The sequence below is a fragment of the Triticum aestivum genome, chromosome 4D (assembly GCF_018294505.1).
Source record: "Triticum aestivum cultivar Chinese Spring chromosome 4D, IWGSC CS RefSeq v2.1, whole genome shotgun sequence".
NCBI classification, from domain to species: Eukaryota; Viridiplantae; Streptophyta; class Magnoliopsida; order Poales; family Poaceae; genus Triticum; species Triticum aestivum.
In genome coordinates, this window is record NC_057805.1 from 253,954,313 (window position 1) to 253,966,493 (window position 12,181).

Consider the following 12,181-nt stretch of genomic DNA (forward strand, 5'->3'; position numbering starts at 1 on the left):
ATGGGTATAAGCCTGTCTTCTAGGAGCTCCAATCTCAGCCCAAGAAAAAGAAGCCAAGGTGCAAGCCTTTTGTGGCAGTTCCATCTAAGGATGCTGAAGATCTGGGCCACGGTGACAAGGATGATGAAAATCTTCATGATGTGCCTCCCCAGACTCCAATTCCCACACTCCAGCGTGTTGGAGAGGACCTGGGCATTGTACCAGAGAAGCTAAGTGTGGAGCAGCTTATGGCCGATCCAGCTGAAGATTGTCCTACAGCGTCTGATGATTGATTCCAGAAGGAATTTTTGGGTTTGGCAAGCCCTTAAGTTGGTTGTTTATGTCTGGGTTGTTTTTATGTGTTCTGGAGTGTCTTTATCTCTAGTTTTATATGTTGAACTGCTGGTGTTTGTCATGGTCTGTAATAATGCACTTTGCTACATGTGGTGGATCTTGCTTGGTTATTTTGAGCACTATTACATAGTGTTGCTTTATAGCTTCTCCTATATTGTTTATCATGAATCAGTCCTCTTTTAGGAAATGGAGTGTTCTGTGCTGGAATGTGGGAAGTCTAAACTCACTTGCTAGGCAGCGTGCTGTTAAACCAAAAATTGAGGAAAGTCAATGTGTGGTGGCTTGCTTTCAAGAAACTAAATTTTGACATCAGAGAGATTAGGGATTTCTGTCCCAAACAGTATGATTCTTTTGCCTATGCCCCCTCTGTTGGTGCTTCTGGTGGAATTCTTGTGGTCTGCAACTCCACAATCTTGTTTGGCATGCTTGTGGAAATTCAACCTTTTGTTGTGGTAGTTAATTTTACCTCCAGACACAATAATGAATAGTGGACACTTGTGTCTGTTTATGGTCCTTGTCAAGGTGAACCTAGGGATAATTTTGTTAATTGGCTATATCAGCTGAATATCCCTGTAGATGATAATTGGTTGCTTCTGGGAGATTTTAATTTCATCAGATCCATTGAGAATAGGAATCTACCTGGAGGAGATCTCAATGACATTTTTATTTTTAATGAGATAATTGGGCACCTAGGATTACTTGAGTTACCTCTGAAGGGCAGATCTTTTACATGGTCTAATATGCAGGATGCTCCTCTCTTAGAGCAGCTTGACTGGTTTTGTACCTCAACCAACTGGATTTCTTGCTATCCTTTTTCTATGGTGCTCCCATTAGCAAGAACTGCTTCTTATCATGTCCCTTGTGTGGTTGTTATTAACACAAACATTCCTAAATCCAATATATTCAGGTTTGAGAATTATTGGGTAAAGATGGAGGGTTTTTATGATTGTGTGAAGCACTCTTGGGAGAAACCTTCTAGAAAAACACATATATCTGCTATTATTGCTGATAAGTTGAAAACTCTCAAGCAGGATCTAAAGAAATGGAAGTTGGGGATTTCTAAGCTCAAAATTTTGGTTGACAAATGCAATAAGGTTGTGATCATCCTGGATAATCTTGAGGAGTTGAGGCCTTTGTTTAGACAGGAGCTTAATTTCAGGAAGGTTGTTAAGTTGCATGTGGAGCATTTGTTACACTTACAGTTTCTATATAGGAAAAAAGGTGCACCATCAGATATATTAAAGTGGGTGAGGAGAATGCAAAGTTCTTCCATGCCATGGCTACTGAGATGCACAGAAGGAACTCCATTGCCACTCTTCAGATGCAAGATGGCACTATAATCTCTGAGCATAGTCAGATGGAAGGAATTATCTGGTCTACTTTCAAGGGGACAATGGGCACTTCTAGGGGAGTAAATATGGGGTTTGATTTGCAATCCCTAATTAAACTAGTTCCTGGCTTAGATGCTTTAACCAAGCCTTTCACAGCTGAGGAGATTGATAATGTTGTGAAACATATGTCTGTGGACAAGGCCCCTGGCCCTGATGGATTTAATGGCCTTTTCTTCAAGAAATGTTGGCCTATTATTAGCAAGGACTTTCATGCTCTTGCTCAAGAGTTCTATGATAGAACTGCTCACCTAGCTAATTTAAACTCCTCTTACATTACTTTGATTCCTAAAAAGTTAGCTCCTGAGGGAGTGGGGGATTATAGACCTTTGTCTTTGACTGGCATGGGAGTTAAATTCATTTCAAAGATTGTGGCAAATAGGTTTAAGAGCTCATTATGAAATGCATTCACAAAAAACCAATATGGCTTCATTAAATCAAGAACAATTCAGGATTGTATTGGGTGGACTTTGGAGTATTTGCATCAGTGCCATCAATCTAAGAGGCCAATCCTCATTCTTAAGCTTGATTTTAAGAAAGCTTTTGACTCCATTGAGCACCCTGTTATTTTTTAGATCATGAAGTTTAAAGGTTTTAACCACAGATGGATTGGTTGGATTAAAGAGCTTTTGACTACTGGTACTTCCTCTGTGCTGCTTAATGGTGTTCCTAGAAAATAGTTCTTGTGTAAAAGGGGGGTAAGGCAAGGTGATCCTGTCTCACCCCTTCTCATTGTTCTGGTTGTTGATTTGTTACAGTCAGTGGTTAATGAGATGTATGCTCTGGGTGACCTGCAGTTGCCCATACCCTGCCATGATAAAGATTATCCTATTATCCAGTATGTTGATGAAACTTTGATTACTGTGCCTGCTGTGGACAGTCAGTTGCTGGCTCTTAAGAGAATGTTGCTTGTCTTCTCTCAATCCACTGGCCTTGATGTAAACTATCATAAATCTTGCATGATACCTATTAATGTTTCTCAGGAGGAGACAAAGAGATTGGCTGATATCTTTAGCTGCCAGGTTGGTACAATGCCTTTTACTTACTTGGGACTTCCAGTTGGCACTACAAAACCCAAAATGATAGATCTCATGCCTCTGGTGGATTGCATGGAAAGAAGAATGACTGCTAGCTCCTCTTTTTTGGCACAAGGGGGGAGGCTGCAGTATCTGAACTCTACTTTGTCCTCTCTGCCCATATTTTTTCTATGCGGTCTGCTCATTAATCCTGGAATTTTGAAGCAGTTGCAAAGAATTCAGAGGCAGTGCTTACGGAGAAAGAACAGGCAAGAGCTTGCTCCCTCTTTGGCTGCTTGGGAGCTCATTTGCAGGCCAAAAAACAAAGGTGGATTGGGAATTTTAAACCCTGGCATTCAGAATGTGGCACTTCTTCTCAAGCATGTGAATAAATTTTTTAATAAGGCCGATGTGCCTTGGGTTAATCTTGTCTGGAATTCCTACTATCATGGGGTTGTACCACAGGGTACATCTCATGTGGATCTTTCTGGTGGAAGGACATTCTAAAGTTGGTGGATCATTTCAGAGAGGTGACTTGGGTTAAGGTTAATCAGGGGGATACTGCTTTGTTTTGGTCTCACAAATGGCAGTTAGGAAATTATGCTCTTCCTTTGCAACACAGATTTCCAAGGCTTTTTCTTACTGCAAAGATGATTTGTCCACGGTTAAAGAGGGCTTGGATTGTTCAGATCTAATTTCCTGGTTTAATCTTCCTCTATCTGAGCAAGCATTCAAGGAGTTCCTTGTTCTTAAAAACTTGCTTTTGCTTCATGAGGTTCAACCTAAATCCAAGGATGTGTGGTTCTCGCATGGATCTGACAAGTTCTATACCCCCAAGAGATTTTATATCCAAATGCATTTGAATTTGCCATTCAACCCTCTGCTCAACTAGATTTGGGCTAGCTCTTGTACTATGAAAATCAAGGTCTTTGCCTGGACAGGTTGAACACCAAGGACATGATTGAGAGAAGGCATTGGCATATTGATGATGGGATCTCATGTGTGCTCTGCCATTGGCAAATCAGGGAAGACAGGGATCATCTCTTTTTCAACTGCCTTTTTAGTCAGTGTGTGTGGAACTATCTTCAGATTGATTGGTCCCATGGAAACAACATGTCTGAAATTGCTGTCAATGCTAGAAGAGACTTCAATAAACCCTTTTTTTGCTGAAGTAGTGTTCACTGCTTGCTAGAATATATGGCTAATCAGGAATGCCAAAGTTTTTAGGCATGTCAGTCCTAGCTTCAATCATTGGAGGAGATCTTTCATACATGATATGTCTTTACTCTCCTTTAGGATTAAGACTAGATTCAAGGATAGCCTTGTGCGTTGGGTAACCTTTCTTCCCCCTTGATGTACATCCTTTTCTTCTGTTGTGTAGGATAGATTTCCTTTGGGGTTATCCTTCATAACCTTGTATATATTGTAACTTTTTGGAGTGGAATAAAAGTAAGGCTGTGGGGGTTTTCCCTACAGTGCATAGTCAAAAAAAATTAAACTAAACATAGCAAGTTATCTTCTTTAGCACTATGTGTATGCTTGTGTTCTTGATCTGTAATCCAGTGGTGTGGTGAAACTACTAACAACAGCACAGTGCCATATTCTGCTATGTCTGAACTATGAACAATGCCATATTATATTAATGTTATTTAAATCGTGTCTCTTTATTTAACAATCTGAAATGGTATAAATTGACAATACACTCACCATTCATGCTTATACGTTGTTTAGAACTACATGTATGCTTGTGTTCTTGATCTATAATCCAGTGGTTTGGTGAAGCTGGCCGCTGCTGCACAATGCCATTTCCTGCCGTCTTAACTACGAATAATGCCTATATGTTAATGCTATTTTAAACTGTGTCTCTTTATTTCTGACAAAGAAATGAGATGAATTGATAGCATTGATGCTTATACGTGCAAAACCTGTTATCTACCTACATGTTTCTCTTTCAGGGTGACAGCACTGCTGCTAGGAAGAACTGCCACAATGATAGTGAGACGAACCCATTGTTTGTCCCTCTAACATATATTCCAGAGAAGAAGGCAACACATCTTGAGGGTAGGGATACAACCACAAAGTCATACCTTGATGTAGTGTCGAATTTACTCGGTGACACAAGCTCGATGAAGTCGCCACCTGAATCTATTCGACTTCTTCAGTCTGAAATTCAAGCAGAAAGACATGCTTCCACTCAAATACGGCTGGAACTCCAATCTCTATGCAAGACTAACCATAAGTATAGTACGTCTATTGATGTTATGCATCTTAAGGTGGTGGATATAAGCATCAAAGAAGCGCAGTCTCATCGGGTTGCTAAGCTGCTTGCGCTGCAGCTCCTGGGCCGGGCTAACCTTTCTTGAACTATATTGAGGTGTTGTCGATTATGTCTATTATTTTGTCGGCCTGTTAACTTCCACTCGTGGCGACCTGCCCAGTTTATGGAATCTGTTGTCTGGTTGCCCTTTATTATCACTGGCGGCAAACTTTGATGCCCAGGGGATGTAATATGCTGTAATTTCTTTGTTGTATAGTCTAGGTTTATTCTTCGTCATGATGATGTAATTTATTTGATGTTTATGCTATCGTCGCTCTGAGAAAAGGTCGTAATCTTCGATCGGTGCGCAATAAGCCAATAGGTTAGGTTTATAAAATAATAATTTCTGTACTAAAACTGGTCGGTCGCCAATCGCTAGTACGGGCCAAACCGTGGGCCTACAATCATCTTGGGCCATTAGTTAGGTCTAGTCTTAATCTGGCCCACTATTAGTTTCGGGCCTTTAAAAGGCTGAGTAAACCGCTTGCCTTAATTGGGTCGGAAAATTAAATAGGGTTTTAACAGGTTGAAAACTAGATTCAGCCTTAATTGTGGCGAACAAATCACGGGCCGATAGCTTGCTGTAATATAAATCGGCCCATTATTGGCCCATTCAGGTGACGGGCCATTAACAGGGTGAAATGTTTTTGGGACTTGGCTGACCCAATTACATGACGGGCGGGAAGCAGGCCGGATGTATAACGGGCCAAAATTAGGCCCAACACTCTCAAGGGCCTTTAATGGGCCGATAGGCAATTTGGGCTAGAATGTATCCACGAAGACTATGGGTCGTTAAGAGGCCGAAAGTAACTACGGACCATAATTAGGGCCCAGGTGCAACTCGGGCCTTTAAATGGCCGAAAGTGAAACCGGGCCAAAAGTGAAACCGGGCCGAAAGAGGCCGATATGTAGACAGGGCCGCTGACAGGACGAAACTAATATCGGGTCGAACTGTTAAATGGGCCATTAAGAGGCCGGAGAGCAAAGCAGGCCCCCAATGGGCCCAATGGCACAGTAGCTGTTAAAAGGGTGGTATCTGTTATGGGCCGTAATTTGGCCCCAGAAATGGAAGTCAGTTAACGGGCCAGATCACGTATGGACCGTAATTTGGCCCAAACTATTGCAGGTTGTTAACGGGTCGGATCTGATATGGGCCGTAAACTGGCCCAGAATATTGCAATCATTTATCGGCCCGTATCTGATGTGGGCTATAATTTGGTCCAGAAAATGTTAGGTTGTTAACGGGCCGGCCCATTAGATCTGACGAAATCTTGTGGGCCTATTCCTGGGCCGGCTTTTCAACCTATATGGGCCTCTATTGGGTCATCCCACGTGCCAAAGTTTCATTAGCGATTCTTGTCAAATGGACGGTTGACATCTGTCCCAACACTGAGTCGACACGTGGATCGTCGGCGAATGAGAATTTTACAAGTGGAAAATCACCAATGGTCCAGGTTGTTAACGAGTTGTCGGATCCAAGTCGGAACCCGATAGCTTAACGGCGACCCGTTATGGTGGATGCCACGTGTCGGTTACCCTTGACGAAAGCACTTCTATGACGCGCGATTTATCGTCATGGAAGTGGACACTTCTGTGACGATAATTTTGGTAATGTCATGGAACACTTCTACGACAGCACAGGTATGACTATCTTGATTCTATCATAAAATCGTCATGGATGTACATGCATGACAGGAAATGTGACCTACTGTGACAAACACTTATCATCACGGAAGTGTATTTTTTTGCATGGATGATGAAGGGATACCATGTGTTTGGTAAGCAGACCTAACTAGATCGATAGATCAATTGTTGTGTGTCGGAGGAAGGGAGAGACATAACTAATGAGGTAGATCGATCGGCGCGTGGGGAAAACGAGTTATAATGACCTAGCTAGCTATATGTATAGCGGGAGATCGTTCGGTGTACATCCATTTGTTAGAGGCAAATAAGGCCCAGCGAGACGGATAGACAAAGAGAATGGAGCTAGGAGGTGGTGCGAGAGGCCTACTAGCTAGATAGGGGGAGGAGTGTGCGATTGTGAGATCGATGAAAAGAGGGGCGAGAGTTTACACGTGTGTGGGGCCGTATGAGAGACACGAGTCATGGACACAGAAAGGAGGAGATGGATGGTGCGTGCGTATGTGGTAGGCAGACATCGCTGGAGAGGTTTATCAATTGGTGTGTGTCGGAAAGGAGTTGTGGAGACTGTGGGAGAACAACCTAAAGAAAATTAATGAATGTGCACGATGGATAGAATGCTGAGGGAGGAGGAGGGAGAGGAGGGCGTGTGCATGCACAAGAGAAAGTTAGTGCTAGCTACAAAGATAAGAGGATTGTGTGGGTGTAAAAGACTAACAGAGATCATAATTCGTTATAAAAGTGGATTCATATATTTAAATAAGAGATCATAGTGTTTTAAACCTATGCATGCATGAATACAGTGGTGATACGCATGGTATGTGATAACCCACAAGTATAGGGGATCAATTGTAGCCTCTTTCGATAAGTAAGAGTGTCGAACCCAACGAGGAGCTAAAGGTAGAACAAATATTCCCTCAAGTTCTATCGACCACCGATACAACTCTACGCACGCTTAACGTTCGCTTTACCTAGAACAAGTATGAAACTAGAAGTACTTTGTAGGTTTTGTTGGATAGGTTTGCAAGAATATAAAGTGCGCATAAATAAAAACTAGGGGCTGTTTAGATAAAGACACAATAAAGTTAGTATAGCGAGTGTGGAAAAGTGGTGGTAGGAGTTGCAAAATTGTCCCTAAGCAATTGACTACTTTACTAGACCGATAGCAAGTTTTATGTGGGAGAGGCCACTGCTAGCATGTCATCCCTGACTTGGAATTCTATGCACTTATGATTGGAACTATTAGCAAGCATCTGCAACTACTAACGTTCATTAAGGTAAAACCCAACCATAGCATTAAGATATATTGGTCCCCCTTCAATCTCGTATGCATCAATTTCTATGCTAGGTTGAAGCTTCTGTCACTCTTGCCCTCCAATACATAGTCCTATCAACATACAACTAACCCTATGGTGTGATCCACGTGCGCGCTCATATGATGGGCACCAAAGGACAGCAACATAACCACAAGCAAATTAAACTAATCATAGCAATTCACCAATTACCAATAGGACAACAAAAATCTACTCAGACATCATAGGATGGCAACACATCATTGGATAATAATATGAAACATAAAGCACCATGTTCAAGTAGAGGGTACAGCGGGTTGCGGGAGAGTGGACCGCTGTAGATAGATGGGGGAAGGTGATGGAGATGTTGGTGAAGATGATGGAGGTGTTGGTGTAGATCGCGTGATGATGATGGCCCCGGCGGCGTTCCGGCGCCACCGGAAGAGAGGGGGAGAGAGCCCCCCTCCTTCTCCTTCTTCCTTGGCCTTCTCCCTAGGTGGGAGAAGGGTTCTCCCTCTGGTCCTTGGTCTCCATGGCGTGGGAGAGGCGAGAGCCCCTCCGAGATTGGATATGTCTCTCTGTCTCTCTCTGTTTCTGTGTTCTGGATTCTGCCCTTTCACCATTTCTTTTATAACCGGAGATCCGTAACTCCGATTGGGCTGAATTTTGGACACGATCTCTATCCAGATATTAGCTTTATTGCGGCAAAAGAAGGTCTCCAACCGCCTTACGGGGTGTGCACGAGGGTCAGGGGCGCGCCCCCCTGCCTCGTGGCCCCCTCGGGCATCGTCTCGCGTTGATTCTTCTTCCCAAAAATCATAAATATTCCAAAAAAAATCTCTGTCAGTTTTTATTCCGTTTGGACTCCGTTTGATATGGATTTCTGCGAAACAAAAACATGCAACAAACAGGAACTGGCACTGGGCACTGGATCAATATGTTAGTCCCAAAAATAATATAAAAAGTTGCCAAAAGTATATGAAAGTTGTAGAATATTGGCATGGAACAATCAAAAATTATAGATACGACGGAGACGTATCAGTATGGTTTTGGACATGTTATACTATAATGTGATAATGCATGGCGTTTGCAACTCATAGCTAAATATCGAACAATCTAAACTGTACTATATCGAACAATCTCACGTTTTATTTGAATTTGTGATCATGTGTGGCGTTTGTAGCTCATGGCTAAATACTTGTAGGCGTAGGGGGCGGGGCACCATACATTATGCGATAAACACATTATACATATGAGACATGGTTTAGATTATGAAGATCTAGCTAGAGCTTGAAATGTACTATGATTTGAAATCGGCTTAAAGTGGATTCAAAAATTTGAGTATGAGATCACATAGTACACATAGTTCATATCTAACTCAACAGTAATCATGTGGTGTGTTGTGAAGATAATATACAAACGATGGTTTAATTTGACAACAATAATGAATGTAGATCTTATTCAAATAGACAAACTAATTCAAATTTAGTTCATATTGAAGCAGTAGTATATACGTTTGGAATGCACTAAAATGTTCATTTGAGTAGCAGGTTACATGCATTATACACCTAGCGAAATATTTTAATTGAAGATAACATGGATTCAAAGTTTTGAATGGAATTTGTAGTAACTCATACTGTAAAACAGGACTACACTCTCTTGTGTGCTGCAAATTGATTTTTTTCGTCGAGGGAGGTGCGAATTGGTTTGGTACAATACACATTAGGCTTGTCCCAAAATTTCAACCCGTGCCTTGTTATCCCGAATTATTTTTCTTTGTCTCGTTGTGCTCCAAAAACTCCCTCCATCTCAACCCATGCCTTGCTATCCCAAAATTACAACACACCCGAAAACTCCCATCTCCTGCGAAATCCCGACACGCAAAATTCTCGTTATACCCCTGAACCGAAACAACCGCCTAGTTCAAATCGGTGGTGGTACTTCCGTAACTTACCCCACATTTCGGACAAGCGCGTCTATAGGCCATGGTTCCCCCCTCCCATTCATATCCCGAGGCCGCCAAAACCCACGAAGCCCCACACCCTCCAGCCGAAGCCTCTTCCCCAAGGACATTGTCCACAGCAACAGCTTGACATCCCTCATCCACCGCACCGGATGAGGATCCATCGTCGATCACATCGTCCTGTCGGTTTAGCCACCCCGTCCTCCACCTCCAAGGAGTTGCCCCGATGTTCGCCTCGTCTATCGCGCCACCTCCATTCCCACAGCGCCATCTTCACCTGCACCACCGGAAGAGCAGCACCATCACCGATTCCTCGGATGAAGCTGAGGCCTAATCGGTGCCACCAAAGAGGTTCTACACTAATCGCTGCACTTTCTTCTTGATTCGATCTCACAGTGCTACCGGCGCTCGATCCCGAGCCACCATGGCGCGCTCCATCTACGGCAGCGTCACCGGACACTTCCTCCACGGTGTTGCTCCCTCGGCGGCGACGTCCACGTCAGTAGGAGTTGTTGCTGCTGCTCGGGCTCTCGCCGGCCCTACTGCTACTGCTTCGGCTCTCGCTCGCGCTACTACTTTGCTCTTGCTCTCTGTCACGTGCCTGGTCTTCTCTTGCTCTTACTCGCACTGGTGCTCTTGCCGCGTTGCTGCTCTTGCTTTTGCTCTTGCTTACATTGCTGCTCTCCTCTTGCTTGCGCTGCTGCTACACGAGCAGCAGCTCCGGCTCTCGCTCGAACTGCTGCTACTGCTACACGACCAGCTGCCCCAGCTCTCGCACATGTTGCTGATATGTCTCCGTATCTATAATTTTTTGATTTTACATGCGATTATATTATCTGTTTTGGATGTTTTATATGCATTAATATGCTATTTTATAGTATTTTTAGGACTAAACTATTAACCTAGTGCCCAGTGCCAATTGATGTGTTTTCCTTGTTTTGTCTTCTACAGAAAATCTATACCAAACGGAATAAAACTTTACGATGATTTTTCTTGGACCAGAAGACACCTAGGAAGCTTTGGGAGGAGGCTATAAGACCCACGAGGAGGCCACAATCCCTAGGGGCGCGCCCCAGGGGGGACGCCCCTAGGCTTGTGGGCCCCTTGTGACTCTCCTAACCCTAACTCTAGCACTATAAATTCCCAAATATTCCCCTTACATCAGTGGGCACACCAAAAAACACTTTTCCGCCGCCGCAAGCTTCTGTTCTGATGAGATCCCATCTTGGGGCCTTTTCCGGCACTCCACCGGAGGGGGATTCGATCACGGAGGGCCTCTACACCAACCTTGCTACCCTTCCGATGATGCATGAGTAGTTTACCATGGACCTAAGGGTCCATAGCTAGTAGCTAGATGGCTTATTCTCTCTCTTTGATGTTCAATACAATGTTCTCCTCGGTGTTCTTGGAGATCTATTCGATGTAATCTTCTTTTGCGGTGCGTTTGTTGAGATCTGATGAATTGTGGATTTATGATCAGATTATCTATGAATATTATTTGCGTCTTTTCTGAACACTTTTGTGCATGATTAAGATAGCTTTGTATTTCTCTCCGATCTATCGATTTGGTTTGGCCTACTAGATTGTTTTTCTTGCAATAGGAGAGGTGCTTTGTGATGGGTTCAATCTTGGAGTGTCCTCACCTAGTGATAGTAGGGGTAGCGAGGCACGTATTGTATTGTTGCCATTAAGGATAAAAATGGCGTTTATATCATATTGCTTGGTTTATCCCTCTACATCATGTCATCTTGCTTAAGGCGTTACTCTGTTCTTATGGACTTAATACTCTAGATGCATGCTGGATAGCAGTCGATGTCTGGAGTAATAGTAGTAGATGTAGAATCGTTTCGGTCTACTTGTCACAGACGGGATGCCTATATTCATGATCATTGCCTTAGATATCATCTTAACTTTGCTCTTTTCTATCAATTGCTCAACAGTAATTTGTTTACCCACTGTATGTTTTCTTCAAGAGAGAAGCCTCTAGTGAAACATATGGCCCCCGGGTCTATTTTCCATCATATATTTTCAGATCTATAAAACCAAAAACCCAAAAATACCTTGCTGCAATTTATTTATATTTACTTTATTTTGCCTTTTTACTTATCTTTTATATCTATCACTATTAGATCTCACTCTTGCAAGTGGCCGTGAAGGGATTGACAACCCCTTTTTCGTGTGAGTGCAAGTGTTTGTTAGTTTGTGCAGGTGCATATATTGGGGACTTGCTT